Source organism: Aedes albopictus, chromosome 1 (genome assembly GCF_035046485.1).
Source record: "Aedes albopictus strain Foshan chromosome 1, AalbF5, whole genome shotgun sequence".
Lineage (NCBI taxonomy): Eukaryota > Metazoa > Arthropoda > Insecta > Diptera > Culicidae > Aedes > Aedes albopictus.
The window spans coordinates 242066146-242086032 of record NC_085136.1 but is presented as its reverse complement, the minus strand read 5'-3'; the positions used below and the strand labels follow the sequence as shown (position 1 = coordinate 242086032).

The 19887-nt window shown below is 39.7% G+C and overlaps 1 protein-coding gene across 1 annotated transcript in view; it reads left to right on the top strand.

The window, feature by feature from the left end:
* The first annotated feature begins 15203 nt into the window (after nucleotides 1-15203).
* LOC109425306 (zinc finger C2HC domain-containing protein 1C) overlaps nucleotides 15204-19887 on the top strand; it is a 256497-nt gene continuing 251813 nt past the window's right edge. Inside the window, exon 1 of the mRNA XM_062846515.1 lies at nucleotides 15204-15493. The gene's annotated coding sequence lies outside the window, so the exon portion shown is untranslated. The remainder of the gene's footprint in view (nucleotides 15494-19887) is intronic.

Here is a 19887-nt window from a genome sequence, read left to right as displayed (position 1 = left end):
AACGACTATCACCCATATCGTCTGGGAGCTACAGAGGAGGTGGCGCGTGGACTCGGAGAATGGCTAGTCCAGATGCAGTACAAGAGGTGATCCAGGGGGTCGAAGTCGGATTCGTAGGTCATACCGGTGCCCTGCGATCGAGATCGACCCTTACAGGCTTACAGCGATTAAGTGGCCGCGGAGAGGAAGTCCCGGTAGCGGTGCTGTCGTGGCGTCGGTCTTCTGGGTTGGATCCACGCCCGCGGTTGGAAAGGGGTCCCCGGCAAGGATCGGGGTAGGTGAGACCCTGCTGTCTGCAACTTTCGGGTGCATCTTATAGGGCCTGAAGGGCAGTGATACCCTTCCTTACGGGCAGGTCAGATCGGGTTGCACGTGGGCATCAGTTCTTGATGTCTGCCAAGCAGTTGGGCGTGGGAGGGGTTGACCCTGTCCGCCTTCCGAAGACAAAGGGAGTGGCGAGGATCACTCGGGAAACTGGCTAAGCGCCAGCATGCTACCGTGATGGACTCTTCAAAGCGAGTCATCGATGTTCGTTGCTGCAGGCTACGCAGCTAACCTTGAGGGTGCGATGTGCACTAGCCCCTCTCTGAAGCAATACCTTCTTGGTGATTCCGGAGAGACGTAGGGTTTCGCGACCATAGGAATGTGTTGAGTGGGTCGAGGAGAGAGTAGTCTTGGCTTCTACTAGTGTTGTAGAAGATGGCCTTGACCCCATACTACCCTAACCTTCGTGTTAGGGTGTCTGTTGAGCAGATTTTTCCCCCTATGGTTTGGAAGGAAAAAAAGACTGTACGTGTCATTGGTTGGTCCTCCGTGATTGATCTGCTTTGGTATGAATTGCACTGAGATCCAACTGAATAATAACTGAGGCCCTCCACTTATTCTCAACGTTCAATTTAAGCAGGTCGGTCATACATTATGGGTCAATACCGGGCCGGCCAAGTCCTTACAGTCAGTTAGGAATGGAAAAAAATGTTAGAGTGTAGTGGTTGTTGCTACAAGAGACCGAGAGCACTCTATGTAGGAGATATATTTGAATGATAGATTTTGTGTTGGTTACTCTGAAGGAGAAGCGGCACAGTTCGCTTGGTGGCAAAACTTGTAGGCGTTATATGATAGATTGACACTGTGTTGTGAAATTTGGAAGGAAGGGTAACGGCTTTTTCAACCCGTTTCTGTTCTAGCGATAAACATACATGATTTGTCTATGTAGAGAAGAAAAAGTATACAAGAAACCATTCGACAATGATTTTCCATAAGGGCCTAACTGACTTGATCGATTTCTCTTCGTCAACTTTCTCTTTCGTTAATAACTTGATCAAAACAAACAAAATCATTATTCTTTTTGTTTCTACAGCAACATGTAGTCGTCTTCTTCGCATTTCAACCAAAAAATCTTTGGAGAACTCAATACACATTCTGTGATAACACAAAGATAGGATCGATGAAGAGAACTCGAAAATGTCAGTTAGGCCCAAATGAAAAGTCAGTGCCGAATTTTCAATTTAAGAATGGTTTCTCAAAGCAGTGTTGTTAAACTATAAGTCGAATATATTTGATTTTGTTTAAATTAAACTGTAATTCAACTATTGTTAGCCCAGAAATTTCAAAAAAGACATGGACACCGTCTTCAGCCAGAGGCTGTATAGACTGAATGTAACTTAACACTAGACAAGGGACACACGGAGCATGCACTAGTGGATACGGAGAAGAAACTATCCTCACGAAAAGTCTCATCGCCCGGAGCGGGAATCGAACCCTCACCCCATAGCATAGTGCGATTAGAAGTTTGGTGACCCTAACCGCATTGCTACGAGGCTCCTCGGAGAATCTTTTCAACAACTATCGTTTTATAAGCAATGTGAAATTTATGTTTATTCAATGATCGTACTTCGACTACACAGCTGTTGTTCAACGTTCAAAACATCAGCTAAATATTCACTAAACATATCGGAAACCTTTCTTCAACGTTTATTAAAAGAAGATGTGTGATGCTTTTTTGCATAATCGTCTAATAAAGGTGATAGAAACGATTATAGCGAACTAGTAGCTAGAGTCATAATAACAAACTTTCAACGACAATTATTACACCGTTATACCATCAAAAGATGGAAATTCTTTATATTTATGGCTGTGATGGAACAAATGCTGCAAAAATGCTTCATAAACTTTTTCTTGAATATGACTTTACCAATAATTAAGCAAAAAATATTTGCATGTTTCATATTGAAAAATATTCATATTACCTACAGAAATGCATTCCAATTACATTTTTATGGAACAAATCACAACAATGACCAGACTCGAACTCGGGATCTACAGCTTCACGGCCGTCTGCATCTGCTCTTCTCTAATCTGGATTACGTGTATTGGAAGATTTAAAGTAGTATTTAAGGATTGAACCGAATACGTTTTCGTCATGCTTTGCATAAACATCGCTTAAGCATCTTTATTCAGCTAGCTGATCAATGTTTAATTTATCATAATCACAACGCTTATTTATTGCGACCAATTACAAGTAAGTGCACAGAAAGAAATCATGAAAAATAAGCAACACGTAAATAAGCTAAGGATCGACTGAAAATTATAGCAGAAACTTGAAAATTTCAACCATTTGCCGTGAGATGATACAGTTCGCTCAGTAATCAGCAAATCATGAGCTTATCAACAATTGTTTACAGATTTTGAGGCATATTCGCTTGAAATTGGCATGCAGTAAGGAAAACGAAGGCAGCCACGCTCAGTCGTCAGCCAATCGGGATGTAAGATCTGAGTTCGATTCTCGTGATGGTTTTTTTTTTAAGTATCTCTGAGAAGTCGGTGCTATAATTAGCACTTTTCTAATCAATCGGCAGTGTAATTTTAAAATCACTCATAAATTTCTGTCGATGGAGGTCTATTTGTTGCATTCAGTTCATCATAAATTTACAGATTTTGTTCGTACTGTGTGTGGTACTATTACATTACTAATCAGCAGCTGAATAAACTGATTACGCAAGATTTGTTAAACTACGTTTAAGCTACTTGTTCCACTGTGAATCATATGTGGAATAGCGTCATCCAATACATTACAAACAGCTTATGTTCTTAAATTATTGTGGGCTTCGTGACCGAGCGGTTAGCGGCGCCAGTCGTTTAGGTGTCTCGTAAGCTCCGGGGTGTGGGTTTGATTCCCGCTCGAGTCGGGGAAAACTTTTCGTCAAACGGAAAATTCTCTACTGGGCCACTGGGTGTTATATCAGTAACATATTTTCAAACATGTTTTCAAAATTTGTTACTAATATGTATTTTCTGATGTCTAATGTTAGTAATATTCAGTCTGTACTGCCTCTGACCGAAGACGGTGTATTTGTCTTTATTATTACAACACCTCTTAGGCAAGTGATGGAAATTTTAAACAACTTCCCCTAAACTTTTGTATGATTTGTTATTCAATTACTAATTATATGATGAACAAGAATGCTGTTTTCACAGTTTGAAATGCTTATTCGCTACTTTGATCAACACATATTCTTGTTCAACGCTTATGTGTAGAACATTTGAAAAACTGGCATGCCAATTAATAGTTCTGAATTGTTACTTGGGTAGATAGAAAGATACAAAGTAGCAGGAAAGGGATGGGCTCAGGGATTGAACCCAGGACCTTCTGCATACGAATCAGAAGCGGTAGCCACAGCTTGGTTCGTTGATTTTTCAAAGAAAAAAACTAAATAAAATCTGTTGCGGTAGAATATTGAATCGTATAAATAACCAAAACAGTATCTGCAAGTTTCCACATTCGGTCACCATACTTGGTTTTCAGCCAGTACTGTTGTATTTCAAAATCTTCGTCAGTTGGATCATGCTGAGGCTGGATACTGAACCCACAGACAAACAGACGTATCACTTGGAACAAATTGCGATGAAAATCATCGTCACGAAAACATAATCGCCCAATGCTAACCAAGCTGTGCTACGCAAACCACTCAGTAGATGGCGATAGTGAGCAAACGTCAAACAGAAGCAAAAACGATGCGAGCGCCGTGACCGAGCGATTTGCGAACTACAAAATATTTGAACTAATCGTTAAAAAGGGTATTGATGAGAAGTGACTAGAGTGAGGCGTCTGTTTGTCTGTGCTGAACCTTATGAATTTACGTTTGTATCTAGCAGTTTTAGTTCGAACTTGTGCTGCTATGGCCTGATTTCAGCTTGAAAAATTCTCGCATGCTGAATTTCTCGTCTTCAAGAGAATGTTGAATATTTTCTTCATTTTCATCGATATTTTAAAATGGTTGATCCTATCGGAGTTTTACAACAAAAAATATAATAGAAGGAGTTAAAAGTAATAGAAGTAATATAAATGTATGTTTTTTAATGCCACAGTTTGTTCTTTTTCACGAAGCGTAAAAATTTTCGACCCGTTGTATGCAATTGAACTAACGATCCAAGAAAAGCGTAGCTCGCATAGCTCCGAGCCTTCGAGCAGGAGCTTGTTGGGTCCTTAAAATCGTTTTCATCTCATCATTTTCATGCCGAACAAACACATCGTTCTTTGTCAATGGTAATGGATATCACTTAGTGTGTATTCTTGCTTTCGAATGATCACGATTGATTGGTAAATTGGTCCAAATGCTTCGACATATTCTTCAATAAACAATCAGTTTTTAGTGATATCTTAAAAGAAGTAATGAATAAAATAAAATCTGTTATTCAGCTTTGACAAAAGAGGAATTCCACGGAGTCATGTCAGTCGATCCTGAGCGACCATTTCAAATATATCTGAAACTTTGCACAGTAATTCAATTTCATCTAAATCGTCATTTTTCGATCTTAAACCTTCATATTCACTCATGACTAACTTTTCAAAAGGGTGTATGCGAAAATAGTTCAAAAATATTCTAAAAGCTGTACAGCAAAAACGGATTGTTCGTTTATTATGAATTTTTTAGCAAAATTAGATAACTAAATGAAGATTCCTTAGAAAATATACACTGTAAAAAATTTCTTTTTTTACTTTAAAAAAATATGATCTTTGTCACAAAAACTCAAATATCTCAAAACCCTATCTTTTTACCAACGTCATTTTTTTAGGGGAAATGGGCCATCATATCAGCTATCTACCATAAAATTTTGGTGATGGTAAACGGATAAACAAAAAAGTTATGACACTTCAAACATTTCACAATTTTTACATTTAGTAACAAAAAACAAAATTTTCTGTGTAAATTATTTTGAGAATTATATTTTGATGCTGATTTTATTGTAAAGGCTACCGCCTGAATTAAACAAGTTGTTTTCATGATATTTTTGTTTGATTATTCATAATTACTATAGCATCTATTTGAAACTTAGACGCGATCCAGTGTTGTGATCAAAAATATTGAGAGTGTCATACTTTTTATTGTACCTGACTGGTGAAAAAATCCCTTGATAGTGTAAAAAAGCTGTTGATTATAAGAAAAATGGAATTAAACTTATTTTTAAGACAAAAGCTGTACAATAAAAGTTTTATATACGCGTCTACGTCTAGTTTATCTGCAAAAAAAAATACCTCTTAGAGAACAGACTTTACGATTGGAAGAATGCGAGTAACTTCAACAACAACAAATGCATAAGAGGTACATACCACAGTCAAACAGACGAAACGCCTAGAACAATTTTCGTGAAATCCATCGCCCAGTTCACACTACCACCACCTGGTGGAAATGTTTCACTAAACACTGCGTTGTGTAATATCGTCATCAGAAGGCGCTTGTGTGAAACGTCAAACGCAAAGAAAAACGATGGGCGCTCTTCTGGTTATGAAAGCAACAACCAAGATTCAAAATGCTCGTTAAAGGCGTAGTCAATGAAAATTTCGCCAGTGTTACGTTTGTTTGTCTGTATACATACCATGACAATGCTCACGAAAAAGCAAAAAAAAAATACTACCGCTATGGATATTAAAGATTTTATAGTAAATTTTTTCTTCAGACAAGCAAACAACACCAAACTAGTCAGTAAAAACTAATAAGTGATTTTGTTAATTATAATCTAACGAACAACATGAACAGTCGCTTTTCAAAAATGCTTTGAAATATTCTTCAACATCTATACCCATTTCAATATTTTTAACGTTGCAAAACACGCTTTAAACATTCATCTTGAAGAAGAGGGAAAACACTTGTCCTCAAATGTAACAGCAAATTAATGAATAAACGACTAATGCGCGGAGGGCGTGATAAAAACGGAACATTACTGTACAGGGGATGGCCAAAATGTTTGGGATAGGCAACTTTTGTTCTCTCACAAAAAAAATCAACATGCTGTAACTTTTCATAGAGTGCATAAAACAATCTCAAATTTTGACTGTTTGTCAACCTATTATTTGTGCATCATTGGTACAAATTTGGACTCGATTGATTAATTTTTCGCGAAGTTAGAACCGTTCGGATAAAACACTATTATTTAGACAACTAATTTTTGAATTGTCATACCTCGGGCACCAGTGAACCGAATTGAATGAATTTTTTAACGTTTATCAACAATATATTGATACTTAATACGACGTTATAAAATGTATTATTTTCTCACGGCGAATTAAGTTATACCGGATTGAAATTTTACCCATATAGAGGAAAATAAGTCAAATTTACAATACCACACAAAAATTTTTAAATGTGTTCTTCCATCAATCTAAATAGGCTCTAATATATCTGATTAGAGATAACTTGAGAACAGAAGTGGAAAATCTTTGGATACCAACACTAAAGTTTATTGACATTGATGTAAAAAAATGACATTTTTTCGAGAAAAATCCAAAAAGTGTCAATCCATGATAACTTTTATCAACGTTTAAAAAGTACCTATCTTTTAATAGTTTGTGAAGCATTTACAAAGTGTTAGTGTACTTTCAAAATTTCATTCAATTCGGTTCACTGATTTCCGAGATATTTTTTTTTTCTTAACCACTTAACCTAATTTACAGCTCTATTGTCCACTGGGGCACTACGTGAGCAATTTCAATTGACAGCTGCACTTACAGCGCCTAGATTCTGTTCTACTTCATCGAAGGCAACCAGGCCTTTCTGCTGCTTCCATGTTTTTACTTTATACCTAGTAGAATGATGAGCACAAGGATGTTGATGGATGGTCGTTATTCCTTTCCAGTCCGATTGGGGGTCCATTTATGAGTAGCAGTTCGCCGATGTCCAGGTATCCGGGTCCGTTTGAGCCATGGGGCTCAGAAGAGGGTCAGTGTCAGTTGCTCTCGGGGGAAAAGCAACTGACGAAAAATTGCAAGTGCCGGGGCTGGGAATCAAACCCATGACCATCCGCATATGAAGCGAACGTGTGACCAACTACGCCACGGGCCCTGGCTATTTTTCCGAGATATGACACCTCAACAGGGAATGAAATTATCAGCAAATTGAGACGAAAAACGGCGTTTTTCGAGCAACCGATTTTTTCTCTTTTTACCTTTCCTGTGAGAAATGTTTATCGGTCGTTGCTGTTTGTCCCCGATCAAAGATAGCCGAAAACTGGAAATCGCTCTTTTCATTTTCGCTATCCAACTTTATCGCCTGCGAAGTTATCGCGATAATTATCAGAAGGCAAATAACAAAAATTTGCCGCAAACGGGATTCGAACCTAGACCCTCCACAAAAATGTGTACGAGCGCGCACCATAACCACTCGACCACACAAGCTGCTCGAGAGAGGACAGAAATTTTATACATAAAAGCTACAGCCGGTGACGACGGGACTACGGAAAGGCGAACAAAGAGCAGAAAGCAAACCAGTCAAGTTTTCACTGCTGATGATAATCGATTTTCGGCGCTGCGGAACGAGCGAAAACACATTCTCGGGAGAAACCCGGGTCTGAATTTATCGCACGTCTTTTTTCGCCGATAATGCGTGTGGGAGAGTTTTCTACTATCGCGATCGTGATCGATAATTTCATTCCCTGCACCTCAAAAATGAGTTGTCTGAAAAATAGTGTTTTACCCGAACGGTTCTAACTTTGCGAAATATCGAGCCTAAATTCGTACCAATGATGCACATATAATAGGTTGACAAACAGTCAAAATTTGAGATTTTTTGATGCGCTCTATGAAAAGTTATAGCTTGTTGAACTTTTTTGTGAGAGAAAAAAAAAGTTGCCTATCCCAAACATTTTGGCCATCCCCTGTACCTATTCGGCACTCATTTTCCGACGAAATGATAAATAATTGATGATTTTTTGATGGACAAATTCCCAAACCAATCCAGCTGCAGTAATGTTTTCTTTGGTGCTTTTGGATGAGTAGAGGAAAATGAAGAAACAAATAAGATGCACAAATTTGTAAACAGAAGCATAGGCTCTGTTAGAGAGAGACAATATATGTTGCCAAATGCGTAACATATCTCCCAACCTGTTTGCTCCTAGCATTTAAAGAGCAGTTGAAAAACATTCTGATTGCTCCCAAGTGAAAACACTTCAAGCCAGCGGGGCAGCGCGGACGTCAACCACGAATAGATGAGCCGTAGTCCACATGAATTTGACATGTTTGGGAAATTGACACTTTTGGGCACTCTGACAGATCTGGGATGTGCACGACATTAGAGAATTAGTCATTACCATAAGTTATTACTTAAGTAAAACGTGTAAAACTAGCAAAGGGTTCTCAAAATTTTAGCGTGCAATCGTTCGAACGCGGATTACACGACAACGCGGAGATAGCAAATAAATCAGTAAGAAATTGTGTAATGCATCAATTTACAGCACAAACAATTTTGGACGTGTTTTTGTTGTGAACTACGGTGATTTTGGCTTTCGCTGGCCCCCTGCTTCAAGCAGTTGAAATGCTAATTAACAGCCAAAAGCATTTGAGCAACACAGCTTATGCTAACTCAATGCAGTTATGCATTCAAACTGCTTATGTAGGGCAGCAAGCAGTTTAAATGCATAATACGGGCTGATACACGGCTAATTCAAATGCTTGGTGGTTACCTGAATATTTACACTGTTAGTTGACATTTTTTTTATTACATAATTAGCAGTTGGCTATACCGTCTTTCCAGACTCATGTGGCTGGGTAGAAGGCTTCTCGGAAGAAGACGGAGGAGCACCAAGTATATGGAATTTTAACCATGATTGCATTACGAAACTCCTTGCTTAGATATTTCCTAACCTTGTCAAGTAGTTGAAAGATCATTATTGGCCAAAAAACATGTTGAAATATAAGTATTAGTATTAATTTAACAATTTCAGACAATAATTGTAATAATCATCCTCATTCTTGTTTTCGATCGAATCCACTTTCGAACGTAAATCGTTCGCATTCTTTATTACACCAACGAACCTAACCTCAAAATGACTGACAATTCTGTGGTCATTTTGACAGATTTAACATGTGCATGAAAAGGACAGCAACATGATCGATAAAGTAGAATATATGATCCGTATTTTTCATGCATGTGTGTGGTCTGCCAAAATGACCTGAGAATTGTCAAACATTTTCATGGCTAGCTTTGTTGGTGTAATGAAGAATTCCCGTTTACGCCAGCAAAATCAAATAGCCTAATTCGATTGAACCAAAAACGTTCGAAAGTGGATACGTTCATAAACAAGAATGAGGGTGAATACTTCGGAATCATGGCTGCAAAACAAGTCAAGTAAAAATTGTTGACAGTTCAATCAACAATCTCAGCTCAAAGCATACTAAGACCAAACTATAAAATCTGGAAGCAAGAAATGTCAAAATCGAATAACCCCTTTTTGTTTTATAGCCAGCGTAGTAATGGTTAGTAGCATTAAGGTGAATATATAACGAAGCCACACCTTGAATTTTCAAGGGCACAAATCTGAAGAACCAAATGTCGGTTTGAGCTGAAAAGTTGATCGATTGGCCAACACCAGCGGATAACCAATCGATCAACTTTTCAGCTCGAACCGACATTCGGTTCTTTAGATTTGTGCTATTCAAAATAAGAGGTTTGGCTTCGTCATATATTCACCTTAAACTAGAACACAAAACTGAATTAAGGTAGTATCACAGACAAACAGACGTAACACTCTTCAAAACGGCTTGGCACATGCATTTAACGATCAATTCAAATTTCATTTGATTTGCGCGATCGTTCCACCAGATGTGCTAGTGTTCGATCGCTTTGACGTTTGTCAGTGTACACGTGTTGTTGAATGATGCAAACGAAAATTACAGGCAATTTGTGTAGTAGTGAGCGTGTCAGCAAAACGTCAAATCGAAATCCATCATGGCCGACAGTGTCGCGCGCGGTTCTACCAACAAGTGGCAATGTGCTCATGAAAATGACACCAGGCAAAAGTTTTTGATGGATTTCCTCTAAGAGTTACGTTTGTTTGTCTGTGGTCTATGACTGTGGTAGTATCATGCAGTTAGACAGTTGCAAGGATGGGAACACTCACTTGGAAAGAGTTACACTCACTTGCAGTTTTCTCAGCTCAGAAGCGTGCAATCAAGAAACGATGTATGGACGACTTTTTTGCCTTGTGGTTTTGTCTAAAAGTTTGCCGAATGGAGTACAGGTCGCATACGCATACCGAAGTCGTGAGGGAACTGCGAAGGCAACTGAGTGTAATTTACATTCACCTCGTGGAGAGTCACATTCACAGCTCTGTCACGACTTTGGGATTTGTGTGCGACCCCTACTCTATTCAGCAAAGTTTCAGACAGAACCACAAGGCAAAAGTCGTCCATACTTCGTTTCTTGATAACACGCTTCAGAGCTGAGAATATAGCAAGTGAATGTAACTTTTTGAAAGTGAGTGTTCCCATCCCTGGGCAGGTGATTTTTTTCCAATTTAGAATGTGTATTGCCAGGACTTCATCTATCGAAATTGTGCTAAAATACTCAAATTCTTCATTGCTAAATTGAACTTATGGACTAGAGTGGTAAATTTACTATTAACTAACAAACACATACAAAACCTAAATTTAACTTAAATATTACAGTACGGCAAGAAAGTACGGCTACGAAAGCGATTCTCAATACTAAATTACATTGTATTACGACAGGACTAGACTGGTTCAAACACAGACCGGACTCAAGACAGAAACGAGACTAAACGTAAGTTTACTGTAGCCTATGACCATATGATAACCCTTACTGTATCAATATTGTATCAGAAATTGAAAGAGCTAACATCGATTTAAACTCTTACTCCAACAGGAAAATAAAAATCTCTCATCAAACCCAGGACCTTATGCATACGAATCAGAAGCGGTAGCCACAGCTTGGTTCGTTGATTTGTCAAAGAAAAAAACTAAAATCTGTTTCGGCAGAACATTGAATCGCAGGAATAACCAAAACAGTATCTGCAAGTCTCCACATTCGGTCACCATACTTGGTTTTTTTTTAGCCAATACAGATGTATTTCAAAATCTTCGTCATTTGGATCATGCTGAGGCAGATACTGAACCTTACGAATTTACGTTTGTATCTAGCAGTTTTAGTTCGAACTTGTGCTGCTATGGCCTGATTTCAGCTTGAAAAATTCTCGTATGCTGAATTTCTCGTCTTCAAGAGAATGTTGAATATTTTCTTCATTTTCATTGATATTTTAAAATGGTTGATCCTATCGGAGTTTTACAACAAAAAATATAATAGAAGGAGTTAAAAGTAATAGAAGTAATATAAATGTATATTTTTTATTACCACAATTTGTTCTTTTTCAAGAAGCGTAAAAATTTTCGGCCCGTTGTATGTAATTGAACTAACGATCCAAGAAAAGCGTAGCTCGCATAGCTCCGAGCTTTCGAGCAGGGGTTGTTGGGTCCTTAAAATCATTTTCATCTCTCATCATGCCGACCAAACACATCGTTCTTTGGCAATGGTAATGGATATCACTTAGTGTGTATTCTTGCTTTGGAGTGCAACAGTCGTAGTCGTGTCGTGTTGGTATTGTCTGAATTGCTGCCCGTTTGCATCGACGATTTTGTGAGTTTTTGTACCGCTTCGGAGCTGCTATATGAAGAATTGTATTCCGCTTTGTGATGCACATTCAACAGAACTGAAAATCAGTTGTGATCTCAACGAACGTGTGGGTATTATCCGGTTTTGTTTTCCACCGAACGACATTCTCACCTGATATAATTGGAGTTATAAACACGAACGCCTCCATTGCTGCCGCCTGCCAAATACGTCCACAACGAAATATCATCAAACACAACTGTGCGCCGGTGGTGCCATCTGTACGTCGAAACTAAAAAGCATTGCTGAGGACATAGGGTTCACTAAACCGCAGAATGGCAAATTGTTGTACCGCTTGTAAGGTAGAATTCCGTGTCGAAGATATTGTAGTATGCTGCGAGGTGTTTTGTGAGAATTTGCCTCAATTCCACGCAAAATGTGTTGGATTATCCTACGATGAAGGATGTGCATGTCTGCACGAAAATATATTTTGGATGTGCGATGCTTGCAGAGTTCGTGTTGAAAACGGTCGTTTGCGTGAAACGACAAATACCAAAAAATCTAGCGATTTCGCAACGAAAACGGAAGTGAATGCTTTAAAAGTAGAAGTGGAACGAATCAGTCAGATTGTATCTGAAATGTCATCGATATCCACGAAAGCCGAAGACATCTCGATGCGTCGGCAATCTGGCTTTGAAGAATCTCCATTGTCGTCAACGATGTTTCCTGCTACCGATCAAATGTCTCGAGCTTCTAACGACACGCGTTTGGAACTGTACGTTTCAAATATTGCAACGGATGTGTCCGAAAACGAAGTCGTACAAATGGTGTGTGAATCACTTGGAACGAAGGAAGTGTTCGGGATAAAATGTTTAGTTGGATCTGGTACGATTATTTCAACGCTGGACTACGTGTCGTACAAAATTACCGTTGGGGCGAAATTCCGAAGTTGTGCTTTGAGGAGTTCAACCTGGCCAGATGGAATACGATGTCGCGAGTTTAGAAATACTTCTAAAACAACTTGGAGGCCTTCAAACCGATCTGCAATCCAAACAGTCCAATGATTAGTTGCTATTGTTTTGTTCTAAAATGCCAGTGTTTGTTTCAGTAATGTTTGTGAAATGTCGTTCAATTGTCTGTTTGTATTGTAAAGCAAATGATGATCATTTTCTGAATGTATTTGTATAGTGATACTGAATAGTCTGTAAGAAAGTAGTCTGTGCGACAAGTTAGTCGAAGGCGAATAATTAAATAAATAAATAAATAAATGATCACGATTGATTGGTAAATAGGTCCAAATGCTTCGACATATTCTTCAATAAACAACCAGTTTTTAGTGATATCTTCAAAGAAGTAATGAATAAAATAAAATCTGTTATTCATCTTTGACAAAAATGATTAAAAATAAATAAAATGATTATTTTTTCAATTTCCACGACAGTTTATGATTGGATTTTAATGCTGTGAACAAATATTGTGAAATAATAACTACACATGAATTTACCTAAATCCTGATTCGAACTCGAGACCCGTCGATTGCCAGCCGCATGCTTCCCTATCTGCGCCATCCTAGAGATGATGAATTGCAGTGCTCAAATCAAAACATAAACTTCCCGTGGTTTAATAATGATCAGATTTCGACTCCTATTCAGCAGTGGTGAATTAGCACAGACATTATGGTTAACGACTGAACAACAGATTGATTCAGCTGTTGTTCAGTAAAAAACACGTGTTTTTTCATCATGTACTCTGAGTCGAAGTACAGTCGGAACCCGCTCGTTGAGCCACAACCTCCACCCAATCAACGAATTCGATTCGCTAGTTGGGTGAAGTGACAGCAGCACAAGGGGCGTGCGCATTGTTTTTTTTAAATCATGTTTAGGTTGGAAGTAAAAAGGAAAAATTTTCAATTTGTTTTACATTTAGAGCAAAACTGATACGTTTTGCAAGATACATATATGGCCAATGCGAGAAATAATTATTTTCACCCATTTTCAGTCGGTGATGTGAAAATATAGATGTTTATGAAAGCACCCGGACCAAAAGCAAGCACAAAACACTTCCAATGATCGACAAAAAAAAGATTGCCGATGTTTTGCATTTGTTTCGCAGTAATTGTACATATTCTTTTTTTTTAAGAAATATGAAATAGAATTTTTTTCTCGCTTATCAGTAAAGTTTAAGCAACCAAAAACTCATTAGCTCGCCCCTCGGAATTACAGATTGGTTGTCATTTTCAGTTTGACATTGAATTATGACATCCAGGTACTTTTTAGTTGGCTGACAGCTCAACTAACGGGGTCCCAACTAAAAAGCCACCCAACTATTAAGCCCCCAACCAGCGAGTCATGACTGTATGATGAAACGAAAGCGCTTATTTGACTTGTGAAAAACACATTATACAGATACATGTGCTAATTTTTACATGAACTTAACAAAAAGCAGAAAAAAGTCATGTTAAACTATGTTGAAAAGTGTTTTAATTTGCCATTGTTAATACCAATACGAAAGGTTGAACATTGGCTATTTTTTCGATTGAAATAGCATTTGTACAGTAATGTGTACAGCATAATTTTAGTTCAGCTATAATTACTATTTTAAAGCAACAATTCAGCATGCATGCTTGTTTGCGGTTGGCGATTGTTAGTTAGGATTGCCATTGTTGTATTTGAACTTACATCGTAGTATTCCGGGCCAACTGATTCCGCCGGTCAAAACTTTCCAAAAATTTGAATGGATGCAAATGATGCAACATACTCGAGCGAAATACTTTACAAGAGTGACCGCGACCGGTTCATGTTAACCGTTTGCTTTGTTTATCCCGCGGCGCATCACCGTTGCTAATTGTCCTGTTTCTCATTTTATCAGTATCCTTTTCAATTCCTACAGTCCCAGGCATGGACTTTGCGAAAAAATCCATTTCGCTGATCGAAAATAGCGGTATCAAACTGAGTTGATAATAAATAATGATGGCAAAGTAAAGATGTATCGATCGATTTTCCAATGACCTCATGTGCAACAAGTTGTCACACGCGTCATGTCGTGTAACCCGAAGAACAACGCGCATTTTATTGAAACGCTACTTCCCGCGACGAACGAAACGAACGACGAAGCAAATGTAAATAAAAACAAAGTGGGCCGGTTTTTTTTCTTTCGTTTGCGGAATTCGCCTACTGAGACAACACCGACCGGCGGACGGTCTGTTCCGACGACGGTGATGATGACGCCATACCATCACTACTGGCTTCCAGCAGTGATCCAGTCTGCTCGTTTGCTTCTCAGTCTGACTGATCGCGGCGCAAGTTTGTAGTCTTCGTCGCACCTCAGTCATTTGCAAACAGCGGTCGCGGCAAGACAGTATAGTTTCTCCCCAACCGATCTCGTTCGTTCGTTCGTTCGTTGCTCGTGCTTTCGTGAAGTGAAGTTTTAAGTGCTCACTTTTATTGTTCCGCTCGCGCTTCCTACTTCGAGAGTGTCAAGTGTTTGTTATTGTTTTGACGAAGAAGTTTTGAATTAATTTCTCATCACAACAGAAGAAAAAGTGTTGAGCGCAACGTTTTCAAGCGGAATCAGCAGTCTGTTGCATAGCGAATCCAGAGGTGAGGAGTGATTCAACGATTCAACTGTAGGCAAAAACCGCCGAAATTCAAAATTTCGGCCAAACAACTCCATTCAAGCGTGACATCGCGCCGGTGACGGCGACGGCAAAGGCAACAACACTGCTGTGACTCAATGTACCGTGAATTTTAATTAAATTACCAGGAAACAACAAAAAACATTCATGAACCAGTGCCGGAATTGTTGAAAATTGCGAATGCCAAATTTAATGTGAATTATGGGCCCGGCCCGGTGATAGCCGCCGGAGTCGGGATGATTCAATGAGTCAATGCAACGCAGAGCTCAGCAGGGATAAAAAGACCGTGCGAAGCGAAGGTGAGGGTGTGACATTCCGTTACGCCTTTTCGTTTCGTTGGCGCGCGCGGAATTCGATGGGCGCCCTTCCCCATCCAGTATAGAGTGCTGCTTATTGTTTTCGCGAACGGTGACATCAGAGTGGATCTAGCTCTTTTATGGGATGGAAGAAAAGTTTGGAAATGATGGTAGTATAATATGATATGAAATTTTAACTTTAACTTTCGTTGAACGTTGTTGTTAATAGATTCGTAGACAACAAGCAAGCGTATTAAGAACGCAGCGTAAGATCAGCTCAAATCGAAGATGTTTTCAGCAGAGTAGATGACCAGTTTCGGATCTGTGATTGATCATCCAGCCTATAAACTTGGGTAGTCCGATTCGAATATCCATGTTAACCTCACTTTCGCATCACCCTAATGACGCTGGAACTTTTGCATATGAGTTTGCCGAGGGCCGTTCACTTAATTAATCAGTCATTCTCATATCGGGCCGGGAGGGGCTGCTGGCTGTCGCGGCACTTTCCTCGTTTTCTGTTTCGATCGTCGTGCCGATGCCGATGGACGATGCATTGGCATCGACATGAACGAAATTAATTTTCAATGAAATTTTCACTCAATCCTTGGGGATTATATTATGTAGGGTGCAGTTTTGGAAGGCAGGGTGATGAAATTGCTGAGTTGTGAAAATGGTGAGTTGTGCTCATTGTTTGCGTTCAGGCGAGTAAACTGACAAGTCATTCGAGTGTGTTTGATAGCATTATCAGTTCGCTTTTACATATTAACCAGGTAGCAAATGAAATGGTTCGAAAGTACTGCAATAGTAGCATATCTTGTCCTACTATTTCATTAAAGTATGACACGAGGCAAAAGAGTAGTTTTATGCTTCAAAATTCAGGATGAATAACTGACAATTTTAAAGTTAACTGTTGCGAAAATATGTCATTTTTAGTACGAGTCGTTTATTTATCCAGCGAGGATTGATTAGTAGGGTGACGATGGGTATTATCGGCAGGTTTGTTCTCTTCGTCATGGGGGGTTTTTGTGGGCCGAATTGCCTGAAAGTTTGGGATATAACTCAGCTTGGTTGGGAAGGATTTGAGGCCAACTCTGAGACCTTCAGGTTTCAAAAAACCCCCCTTGACGAAGAGAACAAAACTGCCGAGAATACGTAAGTTCCCCTATTTTGAAAGGAAATATTTGTTATAATTCTTAGAGGAAGTCTTGGAAGATTTTCTGGAGGAGTCCTTAGAAGATTTTCAAACGATATTCATGGAAAAAACTCTTGCAAAAACAATTCTTGGAAGAATGTGTGGATGTAAATTTGGAAGATTTCAAAGGGAATATTGGAAGAAGGTACTCTGCGATTAACTCTATTGGGGCTTGTTTACGCACTAATCGGAATATAAGAGTCTCACTGTAGAATATTGGTAGCGGCTTCTTAGCCATTGCCGACATAATTGCATCTGTAAAGAATTGGCGCGAGAAATTGTGTATATGTATTTGTTTGTATGTAAAGACCTACATTCTGCATTGTATTCCGTATTCCTTTAGTCAAAATACTGCAATGTTTGTTCATCTAATAATGTTTGTCATGGTAAGCTTATAAAATCATCATAGATAATAGTATCAGATAATAGTCCTTGATATTCGTAATACACAGTCAGACGCGTGCACAGTCTCCGTTCACAGTTAGAATAAATCGTCATAGTCGAAATTAAGTGTAGTTTGCCCAAGTCAGAAATACAGTCCACAGTTAAAATCAATCAAGTGTTTGAAACACATATCATAGTTAAGCTAAAATTCTCGATTTTGTGTTCCATAAGAAGAAATATTCTCTCGATAGTGATCCAAACGTACAGACGCTCTTATGTGCGACAACAGGGCTTACAGTTCCTTTTCGAAGGAATTAAACTGCTTTCCGCCTCACCAGACATAAAGTAAAATGTCTATACCGGCGAAATAGAAGTCAAATCTCTGATGAGGCGGAAAGTGGTGATGGTAGTACATGATTCCGTTGAGGCGTTCATCAAGAAGATCGACGATGACCAGGATGTGTACCAGATTTTGATCCGTATCGAGGCCCTTGACCGTGTGTACAGCGAGTTCCAAGAAGTGCCGTCCGACATCGAGAAGTAGGATTCCCCCGAAATGTTCGATGAGTATTTGCAAGAGCGAGCAGCGCTAGAGTCGAGATACTGCAAGGCCAAGGGATTACTCCTGATAAAGCGGTCCACAGGTGCGAACCAATCAACGTTGAACACCGCGAGCACCAATTTCCAACAAGTTTCGGTCGGTTTTCACCTTCGATTATACAAGATCGACCTCCCCGTGGTCAATTCCAATACGGACATTCCGTTGCAGTCGCTGAAAGGAGAAGTCCACAAGCCATTCGAATCAGTTAACATTGGAGCACACAGCTATGCGTGAAATTGGGATTGGGACGCTCTACGACGACAAGCGTTTTCTGAAGCGCCAACTATTTCAAGCCCTATATGACCTCCGGCCACTGAAGAAAGAATCCCCTCCTAAGGAGCTGCATGATTTGGTTGACGACTACCAGTGGTACGTCGAGAGGCTAGGGAAGTTGAATGAACCAGTAATCCATTGGGACATTCTGTTGCTCAACCTGCCAAGCTACAAGCTAGATCCTACAACCCTCCGAGCTTGGGAGAAGACGACGAGTAGCTCGAATAAGTTTCCCGTAATGAGTTGATCAATTTCCTGTATCAACGTGTCCGAATGTTGAAGTCCTCTGTCATCAATCTGCAGCAGCGCTTCAAGTCAAGTCAAGGTGGCCGATCCCACACCCTCCCAGAAGAAGCCATTCAAGATGGTATCCTGAAACGACAGAATCCAAGTCCTACACTCTGAGCCTGTCCAGAAAGCCATTTCGTCTTTCAATGTCCAGCATTTTCCAAAATGTCTGTTCGACAGTGCCGTGAGCTGCTATCTCAGAAACGCTTATGCTGGAATTGCTTCCGCTTTGGACATCAAAGTCGGAATTGTACTTCGAAGTACGATTGTTGAAGTTCTCATCAAAAGTAGCATACTCTCCTGCACGAAAACGCCATCACAAAGAGTTCATCTGCTTCCGCCGTCGTATCTGGCCAATCTCCTCAAAAACCGAATCCAGCTGTCGACCGTCGTCGAGCCTTCCTGGTCAGCGAACTCATATCTTCAAGCCATACCATTCACCGTCCTGCTGGAAACGGTTATTCTCCTTGTTGTGGACCTCAGCAGCACGGAGCATTCCGCTCGTGCACTGCTTGGTTCGGGTTCGATGGGCAGTTTCATTACGAAGCGACTGGCCAACACTTTGAACCACCGCTATACGAAAGTAGACGTTAACGTATCTGTAATCGACGATTGCTCCAAATAGATCAAACACAAGTTGACTGCCACTATTAAATCCAAACTTCGTTCGTACTCTACCTCTGTAGAATTCCTGATCTCCAAAAGGCCAACCGTATACTTGCCAACCACTCCAAATGATGTATCCTCGTGGAAATGGTTATCAGTGGTGAAATTTACCACGAATTGCACCTAGCAGCACCTTCGTCGAGACTCTCTTCGGATGGACTGTTTCAGGGAAAATACCTGTCCAATCCCCGCACATCCCGCAAGTCTGTCATCTCACCATTGTAGACTGGTACATAGAACAAGCCCTGCAGATGTTCTGGGAACTCGATGTCGTCGTTGACCCACGTATCTGTGAAACTCCTCAGGAATTCTTTTAGGATTTCCTCCAGGAATTCATCGAGAAGTTCCTTCAGAAATTTCTAAGACATTCCTCCAGAAGTTCCTCGAGAATTCTTCCAGAAATTTCCGTAGAAATTCTCCAAGAGTTGATGGGAAATTCTTCCAAGACTTCCTTGAAAATTCTTCCAGAAGCTCCTCCAGAATTACTCCAGGATCTCTTCGTGAAGTCCTTTAGATGCATCTTCAAAAAATCCTTCAGTAGTTTCTAGGAAATTCCTCGAGGAGTTTTTCGGGAATTTCTCTAGGAGTTCTTTGGGAATTCTTCCATGAGTTCCTCGGAAATTGCTCCAAGTTCCTCAGGAATTCTTCCAGGTGTTCCC